The 16,817-nt window shown below is 34.8% G+C and overlaps 1 non-coding gene across 1 annotated transcript; it reads right to left on the bottom strand.

Annotated features, from left to right (window-relative positions):
* Positions 1-15,705: 15,705 nt before the first annotated feature.
* LOC138807259 (U6 spliceosomal RNA) lies at positions 15,706-15,812 on the bottom strand. The gene has a single exon (XR_011366110.1). It is a non-coding gene; the product is annotated as a U6 spliceosomal RNA (small nuclear RNA).
* Between the last annotated feature and the right edge of the window lie 1,005 nt (positions 15,813-16,817).

Here is a 16,817-nt window from a genome sequence, read left to right as displayed (position 1 = left end):
TTGAAAAATAAAGGGCAATGGGAATGGAGAAAGCCAGAAATGGGTTAATCAGGACCTTCATCAATATGTGAGAGTGTAAAATATTTCAATAAGATTTCTTCATACAATTAATATACACCAATGAATAAATATCATCCAAAAGCTTTGGTATTCAAGTATGACATAAAGGATAAATACACATTCTCTGGTGCAATGAAAGAAAGATGAGAAAATACATACTTCTAGTGAATGTGTACATAAACTAAGAAATTCTGTCAACATTCTGAGGGCTCATGGCTCATTATACTAGAAGGCTGCTGGTATCTAAGATAATACTAAAAAGTTAGACTTGAGTCTATTTGTAAGACTGCTTAATACTATTGCTTTTTGAGTCAGTATTCTTTTTATTGTTGTTGTTTTTGGTGGTGGTGGTGGTCGTTGGCCTTGAACTCTGGGCCTGGGTGCTGTCCCTCAGCTATTCAGCTCAAGTCTAGAGCTCTACCACTTGAGCCATAGGGTCACTTCTAGTTTTCTGGTGGTTTATTGGAAATAAGAGTCTCATGGACTTTTCCTTCACAGGCTGGCTTCAAACCACGACCTTCAGATCTCAGCCTCCTGAGTAGCTAAGATTAGAGGGATGAGCCACCAGCACCTGGCTCCTCTGTACAACATCTTGACCATAAAATAAAATAAAGTAAAATCAATAAAGGAATGTTTGGCCAATAAAGTGAAATGATAACTTACAGAAAAATGAAAATAATAATATTCATATATGTATATATACATGTATGTACATATCTGTATATTCTTATATATGCACACATATATAATTATTAGTATATATACACATAAAAGTATGAATACATGCATTTGTACACATAGTGTGTATACATGTGCATTTATTTAAATAGACTTGAATCAGAAATATATAAAGAGCATATTAATGATAATGAAAATCTTTAAACATCCTGAATACATTATCAAAAAATCCAAATACATATCTCTATAGTAATATAACAACAACCAAGGAAGGAACATATGGAAATATCATAATATACCTAGACATTGCTTACATGTAGTGATTAGTGGAAATAGAAACAATCAGATAGCCCTGCACAACCATTATGTAGAAATTGGAATCCTTATACATTGGTGCTTGGCACTTAAAATGATATGGTCAGTTTGTTAAAAATACTGGCAGGGCTAGGAAAGTGGCTCAGTGGTAGAGTGCTTGCCTTGCACGCATGAGGCCCTGGGTTTGATTCCTTCTCACCACATAAGCAAAAAATAAAAAAAGCCAGAAGTGTCGCTGTGGTAGCCTTTAGCTGAAGAGCAGAGGGCCAGCGCCCAGGCCCAGAGTTCAGGCCCCACTACCTGACTCCCCACACACACATACAAAAATACTGGAAATCTTTAAGATATTACATATAGAGTTGCCTCTATGATCCAGCATTTTGAACCATAAATTTACATACAAAACATATTTCAATATATGTCCAAAGAGACACATGTACAAGAATATACATAGCAAAACCTTTTGCAATAACATATAATAAAATATTGAAATGTTCATTGAGTATATTATTCAATTACACACATGGATTCAAAACAATATGCTCTATCCATGAGAAAAATTTACATGGACTTACTTTGGAAAGAGTGACATTACATGGGAGAATAGATAAAGTAGACTATATTTTCTAATTATAAGAGATTTTAAAATGGGCACATCTGTGTAGGTAGAATATGAAATAATAGCTGCTCAAGGGGAAGTAGGTTGAAATGATGACAGAGAGTGACTACTAATAAATATTGGAGTATTTTGAGAGGGTAGTAATAAAATGTTCTAGAACTGAAAGTGATGTTCTTACTCCAACTCTTTACATTCTGAGAATCATTATACTTTACTGACGAAATACAGATCGCATTTGCATTAACTTGGGAACATTTTCAGACTAGTAATGGGTGAATCTGAGTGATAATTTAGAATTTAAAATCAGAATTCTGTAACGCATAACTTAATATGTTGATGAAAAAGACTATCAAGAAAATATGGTCTATGTTATAACCAGAGTGACTATACATGACATTGCAAGTTAGTGAATATTCTACAAAATTAGGTAAATTAAGGGATGAGATAGGATTGTGAAGGATGAGGAGTAATGATCATAAAGATGTATTGTATTGTCCATGGAATGTGGCTTAGTGGTAGACTGCTTGCCTTGCATGTGTGAAGCCCTGGGTTTGATTGATTCCTCAATACTTCATTAAAAAAAGCTGGAATTGGCACTATGACACAAGTCATAGAGTGCTAGTGTGAGGAAAAGAAGATCAAGGATATTGCCAAGGCCAAACTCCAGGACTAGCCAAAAAAAAAAAAAATACAAGATCATGTCATCTGCAAAGAGGGAGAGTTTTATTTCTTCTTTCCCTATTTGGATCGCCTTTATATCTGCATCTTGTCTTATTGCTGTAGCTAGGCATTCTAATACTAGATTGAAGAGAAGTGGAGAGAGTGGGCATCCTTGTCTTGTTCCTGAGCTAAGAGGAAATGGCTTTAGTTTTTCACCATTGAGTATAATGCTGGCTGTAGGTTTGTCATATACAGCCTTTCTTGTATTGAGGAATGTTCCATGGATTCCTAATTTTTCCAAAACCTTCATCATAAAGGGGTGTTGGATCTTGTCAAATGCTTTTTCTGCATCTATTGAGATAACCATGTGGTTCTTGTTCTTGCTCCTGTTAATGTGATGAAAAATATTAATTCATTTGCGTATATTGAACCAGTTTGCATCCCTGAAATGAATCCTGTTTGATCATGGTGTATGATTTTTTGGATGAATTGTTGAAGTCGATTGGCCAAAATTTTGTTGAGAAGTTTTGCATCAATGTTCATCAAAGAAATGGGTCTATAGTTCTCTTTCTTTGATGAGTCCCTGCCTGGTTTTGGGATGAGGGTTATGATGGCTTCATAGAATGTGTTCGGTAGTGAGCTTTCTCTTTCAATTTCATTGAAGAGTTGGAGGAGTATTGGTGTGAGCTCTGCTTTGAAGGCCTTGTAAAATTCCGCTGTAAAACCATCTGGTCCTGGACTTTTCTTAGCTGGGAGGTCTCTTATTGATGTTTCTATTTCAATGCTTGATATGGGCCTGTTAAGATAGTTTAACTCATCTTGGTTTAGTTTTGGCATGTCAATATTTGCTAGGAAGAGGTCCATTTCTGTCAAGTTGTGGAACTTATTAGCATAAAGTTTTGAGAAGTATTCCCTTATAAGGTTCTGAATCTTGGTTGTTTCCGTGGTGATGTTTCCATTCTCATCTCTGAGTTTATTAATTTGGGTGTGTTCTCTCCTTTTTCTGATAAGATTTGCTAAGGGTCTGTCAATTTTGTTAAGTTTTTCGAAGAACCAACTCTATGTTTTGTTGATTCTTTCTATAGTTTTTTTGGTTCCTAATTCATTTAATTCTGATTTAATTTTGATTATTTCTTTCCGTCTACTCGATTGGGGTTTATCTTGCTGCTCTTTTTCAAGGAGGTTTAGATGTGTCATTAAATTGTTAGTTTCAGATCTCTCCAATTTGTTGATGTAGGATCTCAGAGCTATAAACTTGCCTCTGAGTACTGCCTTTGCTGTGTCCCAGAGGAGCTGGTAATTTGTGTGTTCATTTTTGTTGAATAGCATGAACAGTTCTGTATGCCAACAAAGAGAAAAGTGTCTCTGAAATTAGGAAAGCAACTCCATTTGTAATAGCCCCACAAAAAATAAAATACCTAGGAATTAACTTAACTAAAGAAGTGAAGGACGTAAATGATGAAAACTTTAAAATCTTGAAAAAGGAAATCAACACAGAACATAAAAAATGGCAAAGCCTCCCATGATCCTGGATTGGAAAGATTAACATCGTGAAAATGGCAATACTTCCCAAGGCTATCTACAAATTCAACGCAATACCTATCAAAATTCCACCCTCATTCTTCAAGGAAATAGAAGAGGCAATCCAAAAATTCATATGGAACAATAAAAGACCCCGAATAGCAAAAAAACTTCTCAACGGAACGAACACTGCTGGAGGAATATCAATACCAAATTTCAAACTCTACTATAAAGCCATAGTAATCAAAACAGCTTGGTATTGGCATAAGAACAGACCTCAGGACCAATGGAATAGAATTGAAAACCCAGAAATGAACCTACAGACCTATAGCCATCTAATCTTAGATAAGGAAGCTAAAGCAATAGAATGCAAGAAAGAAAGCCTCTTCAGTAAATGGTGCTGGCAAAATTGGTTAACTACATGTAGAAAACTAAAGCTAGATCCTTATATATCACCCTGCACCAGAATCAACTGCAAATGGATCAAAGACCTTGAACTCAAAGCAGACACTCTGAAAACATTACAGGATGGAATAGGAGAAACCCTAGGTCTCCTTGGCTCAGGCCGAAATTTTCTGAATAGAGACCCGGAAACACAACAAATCAAAGAAAGGTTGTACAAATGAGATTGCATAAGGTTGCAGAGCTTCTGCAGGGCAAATGACATAGCTAGCACGATCAATAGAAAGCCCACCGATTGGGAGAAGATCTTTACTAGCCATACAACGGAAAAGGGTCTCATATCTAAAATATACTTGGAACTCAAAAAATTAAACCACCCAACAACAAATCCTCAAAGAAACAACTGCCCAATAAATAAGTGGGTGAAAGACTTAAAGAGAAGCTTCTCTGAAGAAGAAAGAAGGATGGCCAATAGACACATGAAGAAATGTTCAACATCCCTAGCCATAAAAGAAATGCAAATCAAAACAACATTGAGATATCACCTCACTCCAGTTAGAACAGCAAAAATCAAGAACTCTAACAACAACAGATGCTGGAGGGGATGTGGACAGAATTGTTGGTGGGAATGTAAACTTGTTCAACCACTTTGGAAAGCAGTATGGAGGTTCCTCAAAAGACTTCACATAGATCTCCCCTATGATCCAGCAACCGCACTTTTGGGCATTTACCCAAATGTATACAAACAAGACCACACTAAAGCTACCAGCACAACTATGTTTATTGCAGCATTATTTACCATAACAAAGATATGGAACCAACCCAGAAGCCCCTCAGTAGATGAATGGATCAAGAAAATGTGGTATATATACACAATGGAATTCTACACCTCCATCAGAAAGAATGACATTTCCCCATTTGTTAGGAAATGGAAAGGCTTGGAAAAAATTATATTAAGTGAAGTAAGCCAGGCCCAAAGAAGCATAGGTCCCATGGTTTCCCCTATTTGCATTATCTAGTATAGGTATGAGTCAAATGTAAAAGGACAGATAATGTGATGTTAGGAAAACGAACCCTTAAATATGTATTTTAATGTTTTCGTTTCTTTCATGCATGTGTTTCTAAAGCATTTATAAGATTATTTCTTTGTTGCTTTGTATGTCCCTCCCCGACAGTGTAACCCCCGTTTCACTTTATTTGATGTCAGTATAACATGTGGAGGAGATGGGGACATACAAGTCGTTTAAGGATTCAGGTGGACCTGTTGCAACAAGGAGAATTACAAAATGTCATGTCGAAGCAAGCTTTACAATGTCGGTGTGGGGGGGGAGGGGGCTATGATTGGGTGGGGGGGAGGGTGGAGGCTGGGAAGGGAGGTGTAGGGTAAACAAAGGAGGAGGCTGCAATGCTTGGTAAGAAATGTATGCATTATCCTGCCAATGTAATTGTAACCCCTCTGTACAGTATGCTCTCAAATAAAATAAAATAAAATTAAAAAAAAAAGGTACATTGTATTAAGCTGGGAAATAGCTGTTTACGCCTGTAATCCAAATACTCAGGAGTCTGAGGATTGAAGTTTGAAGACAGCCCAGGCAAAAATATCTGTGAGATTCTTATCTCCAATTAAATCTCAGAAAAATCTGAAAGTTCTGCTGTGCCTCAAGTGATAGAGTTCTAGCATTCATCCAAAGGCATCCCTGGGTAAGGGATAGGGCCCAGCCCCAGAGCTCAAACTTCAGGAAAGAAAAAAGAAAAAAAGGACTTACTAAACACTATTCAGAAACTGCTTTGTCAAACAGCAACTCCCACACAACTACTTAAAGTTAATTAAAAATATGATAAAATTCCAGTCATTTTGGGAGCCAGACATAGATACTATACATGGGACAAAGTAAATTTTATATCATGCGCTTTGAGTTGAAATTTGTTCTATAGTCTTCTTACATCATTTATTAATACTGCCAATTATAGGTCAATTTCCTTGAGGAACAGATTGTTTTCTATCATCTTTTCATAGGAAACCATAGAGGTGATTTTTTACCTCTTATTGAAGTATATCTGATATTTTAAAGTAGATTTGTTCTAATATAATGTTAATTTAATACATCATTGTATTAGGGCGATGTTAGCCAGATTTTTTTCCTGTAAATCTTATCCCTCATAATAAATGAGAGCATGCTGTGAGAGTCTCCTTTTAATATGACAAAATACTTTATAAAATTAACTTAAAAGGGGAAAAGATTATTCTTGCCTTCTGATTTTATACATTTCAGTTTATGTTTCTTATCCTCATTGCTTTGGGTTGGTGGTGGCACATTACACCATGTCAGGAACATGTGATGGAGTATGTGTATTCATGGAAGCCAGGAAGTAAAGAAGAGAAGGAATAGGAGTGGGAGAGGGAGACGGAAAAGGAGAAGGAGAAGGAGACAGAGACGAAAAAGAAGGAAGAGGAGGAAAAGACTTTGATCTTAACACCCTCTTTGATCATAAGTCCTCAGTGACCAAATCTCTTACAACTATGCCCACTTGAAAGGGTTCACCTCTTTATGGCAACATAGTTAAATATTTATTTGATTAATCAGAGAAACTATTTGGCAAGGAGGTGGTTTGGTTATAACATTGCTGGAGAGATATTTTGAGTGCAAATACATTTTGTTTAAAAGAAATGGAAGCTTCAAGAGGTGATCTTCAAAAATGACTATTTCATCTAACACTTAATGATGAATTTTTCATAATTTTATGACCCTTCCATTCAAGTTTTTGTCATCTATGATGAGATTCTTTCTTTCTAGATGAGGGAAAAATGAATACGATCATTTATTTCTTAATTATTCTATATTGTAGGTATAATATGAATCTCCTACCATTCAAAAGTAAGGTATATTCAAGTCTATTGGAATAATTGCATAAGTCATGGAATATCTTGCTTTATCTCATATGGAGATTGATTCAATTTCTAAAAAAACCTTGACATAAAATCCATGAAATTCAGTGTTTATCTGAAATGTCTTGGTAATCAAACCTCAGAAATACATGACCAGTTACTAAGATTATTTTGGGGGCGGGGTCCGTTTTTGCGGCCTGAACTCTGGGCCTGGGCACTGTCCCTCAGCTCTTCATCTCAAGGCTAGTGCTCTACCACTTGAGCCACAGGACCGCTTCTGGTTTTTTTCTTTTTGCTTATGTGGTGCTGAGGAATCGAACCCAGGGCCTCATGCATGCAAAGCAAGCAGTCTACCACTGAGTCACCTTCCCAGCCCACTAAGAGTTTTATCTATTCAAAAAATGTATGAATCTAAATTTTAATGTCAAAAAAGTTTAGGTTTAAAATAAGAAAAAATCAGGTTATCGCAGGAGATAATATTTAATTTAATGAAAAATTGCTTCATTCACCCTTACAGAGCCTACTGCTTTTTCCTGAATAAAACCCTAGTAATATTCCTGTCTTCCACCACAAAGCCTAAATAACTGTCCTATTTGAACATCTAATTTCAAGGCCACTGACAGAGCAGATATGGTGACATCCTCTTTAAAATTAGGTATTCAAAAGAGACAAAGTTATTTCGGCTTTGAAAGAACTGAAAAGGAAGTAAAATGCATATGATTTTTGTTAGCCCCATCATTCTTGTAAACATAAAATGCATATATCCATGTATGTATGTATATACATGTATGTAAATATATGTACAAGTGGTTCATCTCTTTTCTGTGTAGCAAATGGTAAAAATGTATTTGCACAATCACTAATCAAAGTCATGAATATACAAAATGAGCAAAGACATCATATTCAGGAATCTATGAATAGCCAATAACTCTGAAAATCTTTTACATCAGTTTGCATGTGGCAGTTACTGCAGTACAGAGACAGTAAGGCAAAAATGGGATACCAGGCAGAAGAAATGAGAAATAAGAGATACAAATGGTACAATATTCTTTCTGATGGGTCAGTAGAATTTCCAGTGTGTGTGTGTGTGTGTGTGTGTGTGTGTGTGTGTGTGTGTGTGTGTGTGTGTGTGTGTGTGTGTGTGTGTGTGTGTGTGTGTGTGTGTGTAGCAAATTTTTTTCATTCATTTCTCTCTTGAGGTGTATCTGGGCTGATTCAGTAAGCATGGTTGTGCTGAAAATTTTACTATATCCTGGCTTGCAAACTTTCAGATAAATGCCTAGGAGTAGAGTTGATGGATAATATGGAAGTGGGTAGTCAAAAGAGAGGTAAAGGGTGAAAAGAAGGTAGAATGAACAGGAGAAAAGGGGGGAAGTTCAGAAAGGAATCCAGTAAATATCCTACAAATTTAAGAAGAGTGAAGGAAGAGATTCATTGAGGAGGGATGGATGAGACTATTGAAAGGGTTGGCATTGAGCAAGGTATTTTGTATGCATAAATTGCTTTATTTAATGATAACTCCTTTGCCACTTAATAATTAAAAAGCCATGTCCCTAAAATGTTATGCATTTATAAGCAAAGCATGAGAATCTGCTCAGATCATCTCTAGGGTTTATAAATCTTTTTTCATTAGGATGAATTTTAGAACAACTGTAATGATGCCTATCATCTGAAGAAAATTTAATGATTTCCAGCTATTTAAAATAATCATTATTGGAGATATGGCTCAAGTGGCAGATTGCTACATAGTGAGCAAAGCTGTCAGATATTGAATTCATGTCTCGATCTCGAACAAAAGTAAAAGCATTCAGTAAAAGTCAGGCACATTCCTGGGAACCAGTAGCTCATACATTTAATCCTATTTTTAATCAGAAGGCAGAGATCTGGGGATCTCAGTTCAATGTCAGCTGAGATAGGAACATCTGTGACACTCTTATCTCCAATTCACTGCCAAAGAAAGCTGCAAGTGGACTTGTGGCTCAAGTGATAGAATGTCAGCCTACAACAAAAAGCTCAGGGACAGAACCCAAGCACTGATTTGAAGTCCTGGAATAGTGCATATACATTCACAAAGGAAGTAAGTCACTCAAGTTCTCAACCTTCCATTTCCCTAATCCTAACTCCTATTCTGGTCAGAACCCTAAGAGTAACCTTGATGATAATAGTAACCACATCTGCAATTAATGGAAATTACTCAAGTTTAGATTACTTCCTTTTAGATAAGCATTGTCTTTGAAATGATTTGCAGTTTGCTCCAAATCCTAAAGATTCTCTGACTTGGACACTGAAATCTATCTTGTTCCCTATTAGGAATCATTAATCTCAAATCCTCATATCATAAAAAATACCATAGTTTTCACAGATTTTAACTTTTACTGAACTCCTGTATCTCCAAAAACAAGTTGCAGGTTTACTTAAAATCTACTCTACTTCTAAACCATAACTATATACCTAATCCTTACTAGAAACCTAACTCTAAATTTAACCCTATTGAACCCTGAATAATAAACTTAGGGAAACTCTGTAGTTTTTGTTAAATTTCATACTTAGTTTACTTGAAAGTGTCAGCAGAAAACTCAGTTTTACCTTAAAGGTTACCGTTCCCTAACCCTAAGCCTAAACTTAATTAGAAAAGTAAACCTAAACCTAGAACTAATGGCCTTTGGTATCTAAAAAACACACAAATACATTAGTTTTATTCATCCAAATTCTATTCAACTTATCTTTTTTAACATAGTTTGTAGTTTCACTCATTATCTTGTCTTTATTGTAATCCTAACCTAACTGGAATATTGAGGTTAACCCTCACACTAATCATACCCTAATCTTAATATTATTAGCAGTTTCTTATTTCACATTCATTCTAATTCTAACTTGACTTCTCATTCAAAGATTTACATTCAGTTTGACCCTAAATTTTCCATTTCTCTTATGCTTACACTAACCTCAGCTGGAACTGAAACCTAACTTTCACCCTAATTATAATCCAATTCTAATGTTAAAGAAAAAGTCTAGTTTTTAATCATTCTCATGAATATTCCAGTTTTCGCTCTGGAAATGAGTTTGTTTGCCCTAATTCCCACAAATTATCTGACTCTACCTCTGAAGTTATCTTGTTCCCTAACATGAACCATTATATTATTTGTCCTCAAATTGTCTTACCAGGAAAAATACTGTAGTTTCCATTGATCCTACCTTTTCCTGAACCACTGTATCCTAAAACAGTTTCAGATTTACTTACCATCTAGTACATTACTTAAAGCTAACTCTCAACTTATACCTGGCTTGAAAACTCTTACTAATCCTTACAAGAATGGTCACTGAGGAATAAACATAATGATAAACCTCTAGTTACTATTCATTCTCACATATTTGCTTCTACTTGTTAGTGAGAACCTAATTTTATACTAAAAACTTTCTTATTCATAACAGAAATATAATCAGAAGAAAATACTGACCCTAATCTTAATCCAAATTATATGACAATACTAACACTAACACAAGTACACTAGTTTTCACTCATCCTAACTTGTTTCAAATAAGACTTCCAAACATATGTTTCAATTTTTTTCCAATATCTTAGTCATTTTCTAACCCTAAACTTAATCTTTCTTAACTGGAACATTGAGTATAACCATCAGCCTAATTGTAAGTACCTTCTATTATTAATAGCAATTCTCTAGTTCACATTCATTCTAATACTTACTAGACTTATAATTAAAATTTAACTTCAATTTGACCCTCATTCTCGAAATAAATTGCAGGTTTTCTGTAAACTCTACAGACTTTCTCACTCTTAACACTGAATGTATCTTGTTCTATAACAGGAATCATTATACCCATTGATCTCAAATCCTGATATTATGAAATACATTGTACTTCCATTATTAAAATTTTTCCTGAATTCCTAGAACCTAAAAAAGAAGTTCAGCTTTACTTAACATTTGACACATTTCTTTTTTTTTTTTTCTTTTTGTCGGTCGTGGGGCTTGAACTCTGGGCCTGGGCACAATCATCGAGTTCTATAGCTCAAGGTGTGCACTTAACCATTTGAGCAACCGCACCGTTACTGGGGCTACCTTTCAACTGTTATCCTCAGAAATCAGCTTCCTGAGTAGCTAGGATAATAGGTGCGAGCCACCAGTTTAAACCATTTCTTTACTCTATCCTCAACCCCGGATAACCAGAAACCTAATCCTAATCAAAGTTTGATTTAACACCAAATGGTTAATGTAAAGAAAATTGTCTAGATTCTATTCAATCACACATTTTTTGGCTTCTACTTCTTAGTGGAAAACTAAAATTTACCTTAAAACTTATCCTTCCCTAACCCTAACCAGAATAAAACTGTATCTCACACATTAAACCAAATTATAACTGAATGTTTAAAGTAACACAGATTGGTTTTCATTCATTCTTGCCATTCATTCTTCTTAAAATGTGTGGCAGTTTTACACAATACCTTACATCTTTTTCTCATCCTAACCCCAGCTCTAACTGGAACACCTTGCCTAATCCTAAGCCTAAATATAACCGAACCATCATGTTAATATAATCCTCTTTTTTTCACATTTATCATAACTCTTGCTCAGCGTGTAGGCCTAAATTTTACTTGCGTTTTAAACCTAAATTTTTAAATTGTTTTTCTATTTCCCGTTAGGTTTTATTTTCATTATTTAACAAAAAATTATTTTGTTGTAAAGATGCTTTAAAGAGGGATTAGTTACATGTGTAAGGTAAGGAGTACATTTCTTGCTGAGTATTGTTACCCCCTTCTTTCTTGTTCACCCACAGGTTGTAGTGAAGGCTCCAGTAAGCAGCGTGGTCAAAGCCGTTTCCTGAATTCTAAATTTTAAATCTAATCATTTTTAGGCTTTGATAATATCATTTACTATCTCTTCAGAGCAATTAAGCTAAAATAAATACTACTTTTTAAACATTACACACACATTGTAAATAATATTAACATAGGCCAAAAAGAGACTAATTATTTCAGACTCATCATATTTGGTGATCTTACTGTGAAGAATGTAGAGAGTAGAAGGTCCTTAAACTCAATAAATAGTTTTGGTTAAATTAAATCATATATCTGGATTTATAATTTAGAGGTTAATCACATGATAACAGGAAAATAATAAAAAAATTTACTTTGGGATCAACAGAAAAAAGATATTTGTGCAAGTACCACAGTTGCTTTACTAGTCTGTAGTTGAACACTGAACTTCGATCTATATCTTGGCTATTGTTGTGAATAATGTGAATAACAATGAACTACAGATGTATTTACAAGTTACCCAGAGAGAAATAATCACATGATTGGTGTGCCAGATGATATTTCAACTTTGGATATCTTTAAAAAACTGCATACTACTTTCTACAACGAGAACACTAACCTGTATTTTGACCAAGAGTGTAGAAAATTTCCTTTTCTCCACAGTCTCGCTATCCAACATTATTACCTTTTGAGTTTTTTTAAAGGGCAGGTTTTTACTGTGTGAAGTACCCAAGACTGGCCTTAGACTCAAATCCTTTTACCCCAACCTCCTAATCGCTTGGAATTACCTGGTTCCTTGGATATTTTTGATGAGTTATGATAGTTATGAAGTAGTAAGTATCTTAGTAATTTGGAATTGCAATTCTCTAATGACTTCTCTTTACAAAGAATTAAGCCACATAGAAGTTGTATTAAATACAAATTTGTAAACCCACACGCGATTTTCAGGGCTTTTTGGAAAACATGTCTATTCAAAACATTTGTCCATTTTTAATCAAGTTTCTTGTTAACCTCATCTTTAATCTCTCTATACAAAATCAATAATTAGTTCACGGTAGTAGAAAGGAAAACATTAAGCAACTCCTAACATTTTTCAATTTTTTATAACATGATATTGCTTAGATCATTTTCTGTTAACGCTTGAGACTATATAACTCAATTTAGTTAGACCTTTTACAAGGCTATATGTATTTTATTTATTTTACTTTGATTTTTCTTTCCAAAGTCTGTGTGACTAATTTCCCTTGGTTTCTTTCTGTCTCATGTTGTTCAGATTTGAAAGTGAAGAATAAATGTAAGGATGAAAACAAAAAAATATACAGTTCCCCTCATCTGATGATTCCTCTACAAGAATGAGGAAAGTGTTCATCCTTCTAAGGACCTATGATAGCACATCAAAAAGAGAATTCATTTTCTATGTCTTCCTTATCTTTGTAACTTGAATGATGTAAACACAATATACTGCTCTGATACTTTTATGTTTTTTCAGTTTTGCACATTTTCATATGTATTTCACCTCAGTCTACAACATTCCTTCATCGTTCTGTCCCTGATATTTTTACACGATCAAGGCATGAGATAACCAGTTTGATTTACAGCATGAGAAGTTATCTACCTGGCTTCCTTGGAAGCAGAGTATGGTCAATAGATATTACTTCTGGTTGCTCATTACATGTAATGGTTTCTGCACTACTCATCACATTCTGTTTAGTATTTTAAAAAGACATAGCTAAACTAAAAGTTCATTCATAGAAGTATATGTTAAGTGTTTCATAAGTTTTATTTCTCTTAATTCTTAAGATAACATTTGCTATAATGCTAATGTTATTGCCATTTTACTGTTGAGAAAAATTGTAATTAAAGACAGTAAGTGCATGTCCCACAGACACACACAGTAAGGAAGGAAATGAGTCAAAGTTTCCAAAAGTCTTTCAGAAATATCAAAAAGGTGGGTAAAATCTCTCCATTCTCTTACACTCTCAATTCAATATTCATATTGACCAAGAAATAATAGCATAGCAATACTTGCTATGTTATTATGGTGATTGTTTTCTATCACATTTTGTCTTCAACACAGACTATGTTTGTGATATTGGGTTATCATGCACAGAGCAGAGCTTATAAATTGAGGTCCAAAGAGAGCCAAATTTTTTCTGTCCCACAGTTCCAGTTTCCTTTTTAAAAAGTAATAAAACCTTTAAATATCATCACTTACTGTCTTTTAAGAATCCAAAAACGAAATAAATTCACATATAATCACTCTAAAATGCTTTAAAAGTAGGAGATAATAAAACAGGCCCCACGAAGTAAATTTTCTTCTATTTTAAAAATTATTCTGAAAGCCTTGTGTTGGCTGGTCACACCTGTAATCCTATCTAATCTGGATATCTACTCAGGAGCCTGAGATCTGTGGATAACATTCCGGAGCCAATAAGGTCCAAAAAACAAAAACAAAAACAAAAACAAAAAGAACAACTTCATGAAATTATTTTTCAAAATTTTTAATGAACTAGCAAAAAGCCAGGAATGGAGATGTAGCTCATATAGTAGCTCAACAAGCTAGATAGGAAAGGCCTTGCAAGACCTTGAAGCCCTGATTTTAACTCTGAGCACTCCAACACACATGCATTGGGTGCGTTTGCATGCTCACGTATGTTTGCTGGTGCGCTGCCGAGATCACACACACACACACACACACACACACACACACACACACACACACACATTCAAATTACCTTCATATCAGTGTTCTGCATTAATTTCTTTGTTAACGATAATATATGGGTAAAATAGAGGAAATGAACTCTTCCATCTCAGAACATTTTTATATGTTTTTTATTGTAATAATACTGTGCAGAGGGGTCACATTTACATGAGGAAGGAAATTAGTACATTTTCTAACAAGCATTGTTACCTCCTCCTTTATATTTCCCCTACTATCCTTTCCCTCCCACCTCCACAAATACACTCCCCTCCCCATTTTCTATCCCCCTGCCTAAATTGTAAAGTTCATTTTTCAACATAGTGTCTTGTGCATCTCATGGTTACAATTGGTTAAACTGCATCCCTATTTGAGCATTTTTCGCTTCCTCTCCCCAAATTTCCTACAAGATGTAGTGCACCAACTTCAAATACAGAGAAAACAGGGGTTATAGTGTGGGGGAGGAACATACAAAGAAACAAAAATAAATGACATCGTACATTATAAATAAGTTAGAAACAATAGCAAGAAACATAAAACCACTTGTGTCCCTATCTTGGGGTTCAATTCCCTTAACATCATCTTGTCTGGTATTATGCACATATCGTTTGAGCTTTTCTGCTTATCCCAGATATATATTCGTTATTGAAAATAAGGGAAACCATGGGACTTATGTTTTTTGGACTTGGATTACTTCACTCAATAAATTTTTTTCCAAGTCTTTCTATTTCCTAACAAATTTGGAGATGTCATTTTTTCTGATAGAGGCATAGAATTCCATTGTGTATATATACCACATTTTCTTGATCCATTCATCTAATGGGGGCATCTGGGTTAGTTCCATATCTTAGCTATGGTAAATAATGCTGCAATAAACATAGTTGTCCTGCTGGTTTTAGTATGGTCTTGTTTGTGATCATTTGGGTAAATCCCCAAAAGTGGGATTGCTGTGTCATAGGGGAGCTTTATGTAGAGTCTTTTGAGGAACCTCCATAATGCTTTCCAAAGTAATTGAACAAGTTTACACTCCCACCAAGAATGCAGTGCTGTTCCCTGGGGGCCACATCCCTTCCAGCATCTGTTTTTGTAAAAATATGGAATATTCCACGAATTTGCATGTCATCCTTGCACAGGGGCTATGCTAATCTTCTCTGTATCATTCCAATATTAGTGTATGTGATGCTGAATTGAGCAAAGAACTTTTTTTATATATAAAGTATACTTTTATTGATTTTATTAAACTAGTAAGTTTTTATTAAACTAGTAAGTTCAAAACTAGTAAGTTCAAAAGAATTGTTGTGTAATTTTAGAACCATATATTTCTTACATAAGCACACTTTTAAGAATAAAATCAAGACTGACATGTCAAAACAAAATAATTCCAGATATTTGTTGTTCAAGAAATGTGTAGGACATTGCCCCATTAGTTAGGAAATGGAAAAACTTGGAAAAAATTATATTAAGTGAAGTAAGCCAGGCCCAAAGAAACATAGGTCCCATGGTTTCCCTTATTTGTAATATCTAGTATATGTATGAGTCAAGCGGAAAAGGTCAGATAATGTGATGTCAGGAAAATGAACCCTTAGATGTGTATTTTAATGTTTTTTTCTTTCATGCATGTGTTTCTAACGCATTTATAAGATTATCTCTTTGTTGCTTTGTATGTCCTTCCCCCTGCTTTCACTATATTTGATTTCAGTATAACTTGTGGAGGAGATGGGGAAAAACCAGTTGTTTAAGGATACAGATGGACCTGTGGCAACAATGAGAAGTACAAGTTGTCATGTCCAAAATGAGCTTTACAACGTAGGTGCGGGGGGGGAGGGGAAGGGGGGGAAGGAGAAGGATTGGGATTGGGGGAGAGGGGGGAGGCTGGGAAGGGATGTGAAGGGTAAACAAAGGAGGAGGCTGCAATGCTTGGTAAGAAATGTACACATTATCCTGCCCATGTAATTGTAACTCCTCTGTACAGTATGTTCACAAATAAAATAAAATTAAATTAAAATAAATAAAATAAAATAAAAAATAAAAAAAGAAATGTGCAGGAAGAGGAATTCAATTATTCTATAAAAGGCACCTGTCATAATGAACACTCTAGCAAGTGTTAAGTTTTGTTAAAAGTTTTAATGTTTTACATATGTTTAATTTTGGGATTTTGCTTATATATGCCAAAATTTGGATTGTTTGGGAAGTATAAAAC

The sequence above is a fragment of the Dipodomys merriami genome, unplaced genomic scaffold, assembly GCF_024711535.1.
Source record: "Dipodomys merriami isolate MVZ:Mamm:240054 unplaced genomic scaffold, mDipMer1.0.p SCAF_419, whole genome shotgun sequence".
Taxonomy (NCBI): domain Eukaryota; kingdom Metazoa; phylum Chordata; class Mammalia; order Rodentia; family Heteromyidae; genus Dipodomys; species Dipodomys merriami.
Note: the sequence above shows the minus strand (reverse complement) of the source record. Positions and strands in the feature narration are given on the sequence as shown.